This window comes from Schistocerca cancellata, unplaced genomic scaffold (assembly GCF_023864275.1).
Source record: "Schistocerca cancellata isolate TAMUIC-IGC-003103 unplaced genomic scaffold, iqSchCanc2.1 HiC_scaffold_681, whole genome shotgun sequence".
Lineage (NCBI taxonomy): Eukaryota > Metazoa > Arthropoda > Insecta > Orthoptera > Acrididae > Schistocerca > Schistocerca cancellata.
Window position 1 is genome coordinate 122,501 of NW_026046692.1, and position 5,000 is coordinate 127,500.

At 54.1% G+C, this 5,000-nt stretch overlaps 1 non-coding gene across 1 annotated transcript in view; it reads right to left on the minus strand.

Annotated features, from left to right (window-relative positions):
• Nucleotides 1-1,350, minus strand: part of LOC126139211 (small subunit ribosomal RNA) — a 1,909-nt gene extending 559 nt beyond the window's left edge. The window contains exon 1 of the ribosomal RNA XR_007528644.1: nt 1-1,350. This exon is cut by the window's left edge and continues 559 nt beyond it. This is a non-coding gene — a ribosomal RNA (small subunit ribosomal RNA).
• Nucleotides 1,351-5,000: the final 3,650 nt, after the last annotated feature.

The window sequence follows — 5,000 nt, forward strand, 5'->3', positions numbered from 1 at the left end:
GAAAGAGCTATCAATCTGTCAATCCTTCCGGTGTCCGGGCCTGGTGAGGTTTCCCGTGTTGAGTCAAATTAAGCCGCAGGCTCCACTCCTGGTGGTGCCCTTCCGTCAATTCCTTTAAGTTTCAGCTTTGCAACCATACTTCCCCCGGAACCCAAAAGCTTTGGTTTCCCGGAGGCTGCCCGCCGAGTCATCGGAGGAACTGCGGCGGATCGCTGGCTGGCATCGTTTATGGTTAGAACTAGGGCGGTATCTGATCGCCTTCGAACCTCTAACTTTCGTTCTTGATTAATGAAAACATACTTGGCAAATGCTTTCGCTTCTGTTCGTCTTGCGACGATCCAAGAATTTCACCTCTAACGTCGCAATACGAATGCCCCCGCCTGTCCCTATTAATCATTACCTCGGGTTCCGAAAACCAACAAAATAGAACCGAGGTCCTATTCCATTATTCCATGCACACAGTATTCAGGCGGGCTTGCCTGCTTTAAGCACTCTAATTTGTTCAAAGTAAACGTGCCGGCCCACCCAGACACTCAATAAAGAGCACCTTGGTAGGATTTCAACGGGGTCCGCCTCGGGACGCACGAACACGCACGAGGCGGTCGCACGCCTTCGGCTCGCCCCACCGGCAGGACGTCCCACGATACATGCCAGTTAAACACCGACGGGCGGTGAACCAACAGCGTGGGACACAAATCCAACTACGAGCTTTTTAACCGCAACAACTTTAATATACGCTATTGGAGCTGGAATTACCGCGGCTGCTGGCACCAGACTTGCCCTCCAATAGATACTCGTTAAAGGATTTAAAGTGTACTCATTCCGATTACGGGGCCTCGGATGAGTCCCGTATCGTTATTTTTCGTCACTACCTCCCCGTGCCGGGAGTGGGTAATTTGCGCGCCTGCTGCCTTCCTTGGATGTGGTAGCCGTTTCTCAGGCTCCCTCTCCGGAATCGAACCCTGATTCCCCGTTACCCGTTACAACCATGGTAGGCGCAGAACCTACCATCGACAGTTGATAAGGCAGACATTTGAAAGATGCGTCGCCGGTACGAGGACCGTGCGATCAGCCCAAAGTTATTCAGAGTCACCAAGGCAAACGGACCGGACGAGCCGACCGATTGGTTTTGATCTAATAAAAGCGTCCCTTCCATCTCTGGTCGGGACTCTGTTTGCATGTATTAGCTCTAGAATTACCACAGTTATCCAAGTAACGTGGGTACGATCTAAGGAACCATAACTGATTTAATGAGCCATTCGCGGTTTCACCTTAATGCGGCTTGTACTGAGACATGCATGGCTTAATCTTTGAGACAAGCATATGACTACTGGCAGGATCAACCAGGGAGCTGCGTCAACTAGAGCTGAGCAGCCGGCCGCCCGGGAGTGTGTCCCGGGGGCCCGCGCGAACACGCAAGCGTCCGCTCAATTATTCTGCAAACAGGAGGAGGCTGAGCTCCCCTGCACAATACACCTCGAAACCCTCTCAGGTCCCGGCGGCGCGCAGCGCCGTCCTAAGTACTTGGTCGGGTTCGAGAGAGGCGCAATCGCCCGGAGTTAGGCGAGTAGACGCTTTAGGTGCGACCACCCGTGCTCCCAACTGAGCTTGCCGCTGCCGACAGAGGCCCGGGAGCGTGCTGTCGTGGCATTGCCGGCGGGAGACAACACGCGCCACCTACGGTGACCGGCAGCTCCAACGCCAGCGCCACAGAAGGGAAAAGGCCCCACGTGGGTGCCGAAGCGAACTCTCCCAGCACAGCGCACGTGCCAACACGTCTGCACAACTGCGATACAAACCACCAGCGAGAACCGCTGGGGCGACCGAGCAGCAGACGGCGTCGCGGCGCCGAGTGCCGGGCGGCGGCGCATCCTCAACGCACACAGTCCTCAATCGGACCAGCACACTGCAGATGTCCACCGCGCTTCGCACCGGGCCGGCGAGGACCCACTTTGGCTGCACGGCGCCGCGCGCAGGGTGCCCCGGCGCGCAGCTGCGCCGCCTGCCGCGTCCGTCGGCCGGCGCGCCTGCCACTGGGCGCCCCCACCAGCCGGCTGTAGCGCGTGCGCCCACGCACCGCGCGGCCAGCACGCCGGGCGGCCCCCCCTCACCGGCCGGGGACAGTCCCACCCACCCACAGCCGCGTATCGCTTCACACCCAGATTCACATTCACGTTCGTTGGTATGGTGGGGACCGCTTCGTAGCTGTACCGATCGTTGCCCTCACAGATGTACCTCCAGCAAGGACAACCGCACCACAACGGGTTACCAGTTGTTCATTTGCGTAACGTCACCAGTAAACGTACACGTCCATCCCCGTTTGCAAAGTCAACTATTATTGCATGCCTGCCTGTCAGGTGTCAAGACACAATACGTCCGCTCACATCCACGCAACAAAATGTGCCCAACTAGAGGGCACGTGGAAGGTGCCCCCGTACGTATGCGATGTCCATTGCGCGACCAACTGTCAACCGGCCTCTGTAGCATGTCGCAGATGTGGAACGCGGGGCACCGTGCTATCACATTGTGTGAGAAGAGACTACTACGTCTGCATACACGCGCCACTACATGAACAGACGGCTCATGCTGATCGCCATCCACCGCGTCCATTACTCCCACACGTCTCTATGGCGTACCACACTGCAATGCAGCTGTTATGGCGAGATGACACGTAGCTGTGTGCACAACATCTGGACGGTATGGTTCACCGCAGTCTTTGTACGGTCACACATGTGCCAGAGTGTATCATTCAGTACATGAGGACCGCTGTGCAGTACAGTGTGTGGGTTAGGCGTACATCGGCGGACAGTGGACACAGGACAGAACACGACGTAGACTGAGTGCTTCGGCATGCACCTGACCGACCAGCTTGCGAAGGCAGGGGGAAGGGGGAAGGGTGGGGGGGGGGGCGATGTACGTCCTGCTGGCGTCCACATTACAGTGTATAGCGTGAGCATGTAAAAAGGAAGCAACACTTGCGACGTGTTGAACATGAAACGATACACATGAGACCGGGGAGTGCGAGTCGCGAACTATTCTGAGCGGGTTGCGGTTGGACAACAATACATTAATGTAACGTGTCATATGCCAATTACAGAGCAGGGTAAGGCACAACCTGGGTCAGGTTAAGGCACAACCTGGGTCAGGTTAAGGCACAACCTGGGTCAGGTTAAGGCACAACCTGGGTCAGGTTAAGGCACAACCTGGGTCAGGTTAAGGCACAACCTGGGTCAGGTTAAGGCACAACCTGGGTCAGGTTAAGGCACAACCTGGGTCAGGTTAAGGCACAACCTGGGTCAGGTTAAGGCACAACCTGGGTCAGGTTAAGGCACAACCTGGGTCAGGTTAAGGCACAACCTGGGTCAGGTTAAGGCACAACCTGGGTCAGGTTCGGGCACAACCTGGGTCAGGTTCGGGCACAACCTGGGTCAGGTTCGGGCACAACCTGGGTCAGGTTCGGGCACAACCTGGGTCAGGTTCGGGCACAACCTGGGTCAGGTTCGGGCACAACCTGGGTCAGGTTCGGGCACAACCTGGGTCAGGTTCGGGCACAACCTGGGTCAGGTTCGGGCACAACCTGGGTCAGGTTCGGGCACAACCTGGGTCAGGTTCGGGCACAACCTGGGTCACGTTGGGGCACAACCTGGGTCACGTTGGGGCACGACGTGGGGTAGATTGCGGCACAACTTGGGGTAGATTGCGGCACAACTTGGGGTAGATTGCGGCACAACTTGGGGTAGATTGCGGCACAAATTGCATTACATTGCGGTACAAATTGCATTACATTGCGGTACAAATTGCATTACATTGCGGTACAAATTGCATTACATTGCGGTACAAATTGCATTACATTGCGGTACAAATTGCGGTACAAATTGCGTTACATTGCGGTGCATATTGAGTTACATTGCGGTGCATATTGAGTTAGGTAACGGTGCAAAATAGGTTAGGTTAAGGTGCGACATAGGTTAGGTTAAGGTGCAACATAGGTTAGGTTAGGGTGCAAGATGGGTTAGGTTAAGGTGACATAGGTTAGGTTAAGGTGACATAGGTTAGGTTAAGGTGACATAGGTTAGGTTAAGGTGACATAGGTTAGGTTAAGGTGACATAGGTTAGGTTAAGGTGACATAGGTTAGGTTAAGGTGACATAGGTTAGGTTAAGGTGACATAGGTTAGGTTAAGGTGACATAGGTTAGGTTAAGGTGACATAGGTTAGGTTAAGGTGACATAGGTTAGGTTAAGGTGACATAGGTTAGGTTAAGGTGACATAGGTTAGGTTAAGGTGACATAGGTTAGGTTAAGGTGACATAGGTTAGGTTAAGGTGACATAGGTTAGGTTAAGGTGACATAGGTTAGGTTAAGGTGACATAGGTTAGGTTAAGGTACAAACTGGGTTGTTTTATGGTACACATTGCGTTGTAGTACAGTACATGTTATGTTTGGGTACGGTACACAATGTGGTATGGGATGGCGTGTTGGGGGGGGGGGGGGCGAGGTTCGTTGATATTGACCGTAGGAAGTGGATGCGCGAGGCAGCGTCAGTGTGTCAAAGGAGGTATGTCACGTCGGGATGCGCTTTTCGCTAGTGAGAGGGGGGCGCGCCGTGTCTGTGGTTGCGGCAGACCTGTGTGTTTCATTCCCGCCGGTGTATTTGTGCTGTAAGACGATGGAGTGTGGTGATGTTGGGTGCACCCCTGTGTAGGACATGTGTGGGTGTTGATGGCTTATCTGAGCAATTGTGGTTGTCGGACGAGTGGGATATTGTGTTTTATGATTGGACCTCCTGGCCTGGTTATCATAGTCTGGTTGGTGTATTGTGGCGCATAGGATGCACCGGACGTTGGTCCATGCTGGCGCTTAATTATTGAATCTGTGTCTGTTACAGGCAGAGAGTAGTGTGTGATAGAGTGTGTGGGTGACGTGTGGTTACTTTTGTTTGCACAGACGTTCAGCATGTATAGCGGCATTTGCGTATTTGATCTATCTATGTGGGCATGCAT